The 8,085-nt window shown below is 39.2% G+C and overlaps 1 protein-coding gene across 3 annotated transcripts in view; it reads left to right on the plus strand.

Moving 5' to 3' along the window:
• The first annotated feature begins 7,279 nt into the window (after positions 1 to 7,279).
• Positions 7,280 to 8,085, plus strand: part of LOC103482463 (microtubule-associated protein 1B-like) — an 8,152-nt gene continuing 7,346 nt past the window's right edge. For all 3 annotated transcript variants that reach the window (XM_008438647.2, XM_008438646.2, XM_008438648.2), the window contains exon 1: positions 7,280 to 7,462. The gene's annotated coding sequence lies outside the window, so the exon portion shown is untranslated. The remainder of the gene's footprint in view (positions 7,463 to 8,085) is intronic.

Below are 8,085 nucleotides of genomic sequence, written 5' to 3' on the forward strand. Positions count from 1 at the left end.
AGTCTGTATTACAGCGGGTCTGAAAGAGTCTCTGACTAAACACACTGTTGTTGTAAAACATTTCTATGAGAAAGATTCTCACGCACCAACACTTTCTTGATTTTATGAAAAAACCTTCTTTGTACCATCATCTCTAGCGGTTCCACAACATTTGTATCATGTACAATTGCCTTTTGCTTGTTTCAGTCTTTAGTTGCACCAGAGCTGCTTTCAAAGTTTTCACACACAAAAAAAACAATATTGATTCATTTTTATTTGAATAATTTTCATAGTCTTAAACTTTAAGAGCTGTTCCAAAGCAACACAGCAAATATGAAAAACTTGAAATGCTAAATTTGCACTAATCTGATGATTATTCAACCTAACCTAAACAGATGAAAAAAATAAATATTTACTGAGTTGGTATATTTATTCAATAATTTATAAGCAAACAATCAAATGTTGCTTATTTTTTCAACATTTGGTTCTCTTGAACTGTATTGTCGTTAGACAAGAGCAATTTTGGTTTCAAAAAGAAAAACGAAAACAATTGCTATCATATAGTCGGCTTTGTTTGGATTCATTAAGAACATGACAATTTGCCAAAAAACAGAAACATTGCGTCACTGATTGAAGATTAGAGACAAAGGTAAACACTTAATGGGAGTGCACCCAAACAGGCATGAATGCACTAAAAGGGAAACATGTTACAGACTATAATTACCCTCCTGTCACAACGTAAATCATCGGTTGTAAACTTGACAAAGTGACAATTTAATCTGGCTGTGTGGCTTTTTATGTAAAGACCGCTTGTGTAAAAACATCAACATTCATATTTAGTTTAAGGTGCCAACTCATATGCTTTAATGCACAGTATATATGGAGAAGATGCCCGTACTTCTTGTATAATGATCTCTCATACTTTTTGTGAGTTGTTCGAGGAGGAAGTGGGGTTTGTAATTAATTTCACCTGGTGAAAGTCATTAGGAATGATGACGCGTCATCAAAGCGGCTAAGAAACATGAATCTGCTTTAAAGGACAACCCAGCTGTTTCTGTTTAATTTAACTACATTTATTTTATTCAAGGTTGCATCATGCCAATCTAATTTCCTAAATGTGCAAGAAGCAGGGGCTATCTGTAGAGACAAACCTCCTTTTGATGGGAAGAGACGTGGCACAAAACTCTACCCAGTGGACCGGCTATCATTCTCAACCGGTTGATGAAATGAAAGAACAGGATAGATACGTAGACAAGCACAAACTCCCAAGGGCCAATAGACAGGAAAAACAAGGTTATTCACAGCAATGATTATCAGCTGTGTAGGTCAAACTTAGGCCACAGAGATGTCATCCATCCTGGGTGACGCAGTTGTACCTTGACAGTGCTGACAACGACTGTGAATGCACTCAGGATTCTTTGTTGATGGTGACCTTTAGTGGTCATCAGGGACACTTGTGTCTGCATTAGCTGGCAGTATGATTGCAATCCATCCTGGAAAACACTGTAAGGCTGCTGATTGACTTACGGTAATACAACTCCTCTTAACCCTTGTGCGTGCGAGGACTGAGGCAAATGTAGAGGGGTTGGTCGGTTGGACCCCATTTCTAAACACAAGGGTTAAAAGTAGCTGAGTTACCTGGGTGGCCCTCAGTTAAAATACCTTCTGCGCATTGTTAAGACACAGACATTGTTAATATGTAGTCCGATTTATGTGGTAAAACAGCTTTCAAGTTTACCCTAAATGCAAAGCTCTCAAATTCTAGTCCACAGAGGCCAGTGCCCTGAAACCATTAGATGAGCATTCACTTCACCTGAATCAAATAACTCGATCATTAGCATGAAGCTTCAGAGCTTGATTGCATTCTGAGGACGTAATTTGACCACTTAATTCAGCTGTGTTGGATCTAAATCTGTATCTAAAAGTTGCAGGTCATTTGCAGGAGGTTGAGATCTCTCCTCAAAGGACAGGATTTTATTTTTCAGTCTCTGGTTATGATCAACTTCACTGAAAAACAACATCCTTAAAGTTTTACTGATCAGTATTTTACTCTGTAGATTATTCTTGTATTTTTTTTAGAGCCGCTGTACTCACCGCATTGTAAATGACTCACCAGGACCACATTTAATTCCCTCATTTATGCAAAGTTGTGTGCGTGGGGTAATAATGGTGAGCCAACTATCCGTCAGATAATACTGCTGTGCTATTTTCACTTAATTTACATAGCTCCCATTCAAAACTAATTTAATCTTAAAGCACTGTAATAGAAAAACTGGTTCAATTCATATTCGGACATATAGATTTTAATCAGACAGATTCAAATGCAATTACATAGCTTACATTTCAGTCCTAGTCATAATACAATGCTGTGAAATTCAGTTCATAATGCCAATTAGCAAAGCGTTATTTAACTCAGTGTGTCCAGCCAGTTGCATCTTGATGTTTTCTCTCCTGAGCACGCACCAGCGTCGTTGCACTGACGCAGAACTTTCTAAATCCCAGGGTTATTTACTCTATTTCCCCTTTCGTCATGCATCCATTCAGCTACGCAAGCAAGTTTATAAGAGGTTTGTGGTTTGTAAAGATAACATAAAATGCCATGTAGGTGATTTTTAACTGCACTGAAATCTGAACAAACCCGTTTATTAAATGAATTTATCGGTTAATGTCTAGTTTATTGCCAACCTTACAGCACATGCTTTGTGATGTGACTACATGTGTGTTTTGCAAATAACTGAACAGAAACCTTAACGGCAGGCGTGCGTGGTCTATACTTTGTCTACTAGTACTTGCATCTGAATCACTAAGGAATCACCCTTAGTGTGAGCTGTACTAGCATGGACACTGGATGTACTATTAATGTTAAACTCTGTGATTTGTGTAGTCGCTCTAAGTTTTAGAATAAATGTCAAATAAATCACAGCCACATAAAAAATAGAGTAGAATTTAAACTACAAGTTGTTTGCATCACCCCATAAAACTGGCTGTATAGTTATATTTGAATTCTAGTTGACATGGGAATAATATTGCTCTATTTGTATCTTAACCGAAGCATAATTGGTCAAATTACTGTTTTTTTTTCCAATCCTATTTCTTAGTTTAAAACAGATTTACCTACATCCTGAGCTTTCTTATGATAAATCATGCAAAAGTCCTGAGTGTCGCAGTTTATTGTACTCATCCACCTGCTATAGTCATGAGTTAATTAAAACCAAACTTTCAATGACATTCTACACATGCTGAACCCTCATGAGATCCTTAAAAACTGAACAGATTGTGGTTCAGACACAATGGGTGTTTGTTACCGGTCATCGTATCCTCCCCTTTGCCTCAATTGGCCTCCCCTTGGTGCTGAACCCCTTGCGAAAGAGCAGACTTCATCTGCAGCAGGTGCAAGTCTAATGACGCTTTGATGCCATATGTCAAATCTCATCACTTGCTGAGTCGACTGACATTTCCGTTTATGGCTCCTAGCAACAGCATTGCAAGTGCCCGACACTCACCTCGCCTTCGATGAAGAAACTGCTAAGTGCTAATGAAAATAAACACTTATGCTGAACCACTTTGCACTTTGTTCAGATTGACATTTATATCATTGCTTTCACATCGCAGATTAATTTTAACAAATCCTTCTGAATGCGAGTCGAGACAAGTTCTAGAACATTGTCTAGAACACAAATCTAAGTTTTTATTAGCCGCTTTTTCGGGTTTTTTTGCGTTACAATGTTTTGCAACTGTTAAATGTCTGCAAGCACGTACGCTGTTTGTGTACATCAATGTCTGTCACCTCGTGACTTCAGCAGACAACTTCTGATTATTGCATCAACAGCAGTCATCTCCTTAACGTCTCCCCAAATTGTGCTTTTTGTCAAATCATAGCTCCGCGGCCCACACATGGCTGGCTGGGTAACCAGTAATCATTCCACTTTGGTTTGATGTGTGGGGCGCTGTCTAGTCAGAGGCAGCCCATCACAGTGAAGTGGTATGGAGGGCTTGCCTGCATTGTGTCAGTGATTGAGGTAGAAGACGCTGTTTGTCCATGTGTGGTGTGCCTACTAAAATAACCGAGACACGGATTAGAAAAAACAAAAAACAATGGAGTTTTCTTGTGAGAACTTTACGTTGTCTGTGGTCTTTGAGCTGCCAAATATATATAAAAGAGGAAAAGTAATTGTAAAACATAGACAAATGCTACAGTTTTAGAGCTTTTAAATTGTGTCCACTAAACTCTTTAATTATTCATTGACCCTGGGAGATGTAATCTTTTAAATTAGCCTACATGTGTTTTTTGACTGGAAGTAATATTAATGTTTTAGATGTGCTGAAGCCAAGACCCAATTTGAGTCTGATAATCTTGATTTAAATCCCTGGATTGAGTTTAGGGTGAGGGTGATGAGAAGGAGGCCTTCCACCCTCAAATATGATCAAGTGTTCATCACAACTGATCAGTCATCAAGTGAAAACACCCCAAAACCATCCATCGATTAAAAAAAGAGTTTGATAGATGTAACACCAGTAAATATTTTTGATTATTGAGAAATGTTTTTCTACATTTTTTAAGAAAATGTAAGAAGAAATACTTTTTTTATTAAACCATTTCTTTACCCAATATAACAATACAATTTTTAAGCTAGAAGCACAATCTCTCTCTCTGCCTCTCTCTCACACACACGCACGCACACGCACACACGCACACGCACACACACACACACACACACACACACACACACACNTTCACTCCAGTGACAAAAATAGTCAAATCCAGTTTACTCAAAATAACGTAGTCTTGTACTTTTCTCAGGCCAAACACGTACTGTACATTGCTCACATTACTTGAGTTGAATAAACAATTTAGTGAGACTTGAGTAAAGCATACAAACCTARTTTAAGTAAGAATAGGTATTGCCTTTCAGAGTGTTCTAGGCAAGTGCGTATGAACGAGTCTGTCATTCAGGGCGACGCATATCGGAAACCTGACAGATCAGTAAATATTTTGAGCAGAAATGTCAAACAATTATGCCATCAACACATCAGTAATGCGTTACTCTAATCKGACCCTTGTTTCAGTAACAAGTATTCTAACATGTTACTATTTACAATCCAATAATCAGGATTCCAGGATGAACACTCACTTTAGCTTCTGTCTAGCGATAGCGCTCTAATGTGTTGTTTTAACGTAGATCAATTAGATGCTAGGTTATCGCGAGATTATCAGGTGCGCAATTGGTAGAATAGATGTACACATATAGATTTGATGATCGGTAGAAATTGAATGTAGTGTATTTTATGCTGCATATGATCGCATATTTACTGTATTTTTTGTCTTGATTTCAGTTTTACCCTTTTAATTGTCATTAAACCTGCTGACAACGTCCTTCGGTCTTCAGAGTCGTGACATGAGAAAGGCGTTAGAAAGTCTTTGCATCAGACAAGCACCAGTAACGGCACACTTTGACTTTTCAAACTCAAACTCAGAAAAATTCTGAAATGAATTGTGAGTTTACTCTTCCATTTTTTATCTACAATGACCCAAATATGACGTTGTATAACCCCCCCTCTTTAAAGCAGAGTTGGGTTATGAAATACTATCCCGAGCCTTGAACGTCTCACACATTTTACCCTAAGTGCAAATATTACCATAAAGGCCATCCATCGAAACTGACAAACCGAAAACCTAATCAGAGCATCATGTTTAACCGTGTTGCTGTAACTGTTCACAGTATTTCCAACACTTTTTGTTCATTGCCAGAGCTTCGTGACCTGTGTCTGCTGTGAGTCTGTGGAAAAATATCAATTTAACCCGACGCTGCCACCTCAGCTCTGTCAGTCCAGCTTGTACACTCCTGTACATGTGTATGTCAGACACAACCATCACACAGACTGCTCAGCTGTCTGAGCAGAAAGGCATTTTTTCCCCTATTGATAGATAATTATTGACTTATTGCAGCTTGCAGACAACCCTGCTATATGAAAATGTTTATTAGTTAACTCTAAAGTTTCTCAATACGGCTTTAGAAAGAAGTCCAGTTACCATTAAGGCAGAGGGGCACGTTCAGTATTGCAAGTGCTTTACAGACATGGAATAATTTCATTGTGTGTGGAAGAAATACTTATAAAAATAATTCTCAAAACTTAGAAATTTGTTTTGCAATTTTGTTTTTTTTACCAACATTTTCTAAGTTTTAGAAGATTCAAAAATCTCAGAATTTTTTTTTTTTTAATAAATGTTTTTATGAATTTATTAGATCAATCTGAGAATTTCGGAGCTTTTTGTGGCGGAAATGTGTTCCCACTTTCTGCACAAAGGCCTTAATTGGCCACCAGAGGGCGCTACACGCTGTGGTGAATCAGCGCTAATGAACAGATGTGCTGTAGTTACATCAGAGCTCCACTGGAACAGAACGTTCATACACACCGCTACCACTAGATGGCAGCACTGCTGTGCAGTAGCCGCTCACACAGTGAAGTGCTGACTCACTGACAGAAAGAAAGGACTGAGGCAAAGAAAAAAAAATCCATACAAGGTATCTTCATACTGCTACAGCAGGATTTTATAGATTGTTTATTTTTGCCTTTCCATGGAGCTCTTGCAAAAGCAGCTGAGCTGAATATCTAAGTTGATGAATCATACTCAATTTACAGACCTATTCTGCATCTAATCTACATATTAACAGTTTATATACACACCCATATATATATATTTTTTAATCAAACGTAAGTCCTCAACAATCCCTTGTCGAACCTGTACTGCTAGAAAAATTCTGCCTGAGTAGATCAACTCCCGATCCTCATCCTCTCTGTGTGGTGCTGGCAGTTTAATCAGGGAAGCCGAACTTTTCCAAGGTCAAATCAGCCAGGAGAGAAGCTGAAGAGGGCTCATTTCCTGAGAGCCAAGGGGCTATTTTAAGTCCCATGCATCATCTCTTTCTTCCTTTGTCAGTGTGTCCCTCAGTGTGTGTGAAAAGACATTTGAAGTCAGGACAGAGTGTCTTCTTTCCCCCAACTTTCTCCCCATCATTAAGCCCTGTGCATTCATCCCACAGCAGTGTCTACATTCATACATCATCTGAATCCTAAATGAAGACTGAGGGTTTTTTAAGGCCTGGCAGTCTGATCCAGGTTTAATAATAAATCCTACTTAAAGCAGTTGTAGCATTTCATCTAGAACGACTTCGTTTATTAAAATGCTCCCACTGTGGGATTTCATTTTGTGCAACATGTGTGTTGGTCTCTCCTTCTCCCTCTCTCTCCCTCCTCCTTCATCTCTCTCCTCCATCTCCTATTTAAAGGGACAGAGCAGCCCTCCACCATGACTCCCCATCTCAGCTCCTTCAGACTAGCCAGCAGCAATTAGCAAACACCTGGTGTACCTGTGCGTCTGCTGCGCTCACTATACCAGCTTCTCATTGTAACGCTGGAAAAATGTTGTCAAAGAGTTAATAGAGGAGCCATGTTGTGATGACTTTCTGAAGGCGGAGTTTCAGTGAGTTCACACCAAACACGTTTTGAGTGTCAGGTGCACCAATGTCTATGTGGAGGTGCATCGAGGGCACGTCAAGGGCCATTGCAGCGTTTTTCAAGCGTCTAGTGTGGTGCAATTTGAACCGTTTGGGGCGTTTGATGCGTCGACCGCGTCCAACACTCCACATAGACTTTGAAAATAAACCAGACGCCCCTGACGCTCAAATCGCGTTTGGTGTGAACGCACCAAAAGTGCACACCATCAAACTTGAAGTGTGAGACACGTTTTTGACGCGTGTAACGCATTTGGTGTGAACGCACCATTTCAGAAATAACAGGAGTTTCTTCAAGAGATGGAGGCCCAATTTCAAGGTGTTAAATTAGGAAGTAAAAATTTTAAGTCATATTTGATATATATATATATTTATATATTTTAGAGATGTGCCGATCGATCGGTCACCGATCATAATCGGCCGATTTTCGTGAAAAAGTGCATGATCGGCGATCTGCGATCATTGGCTCTTGTTGCTGATACCGATCACCTGCATCTCATTTCGCAGCCTGCCTTGTGCAGCTGGTCTCCTCTTTCCTTCACACTGCGCAAACGTGCAGCAACAAATCCTAAGCGATGTGAAACTATAACGC

This window comes from Poecilia reticulata, linkage group LG20, assembly GCF_000633615.1.
Source record: "Poecilia reticulata strain Guanapo linkage group LG20, Guppy_female_1.0+MT, whole genome shotgun sequence".
Taxonomy (NCBI): domain Eukaryota; kingdom Metazoa; phylum Chordata; class Actinopteri; order Cyprinodontiformes; family Poeciliidae; genus Poecilia; species Poecilia reticulata.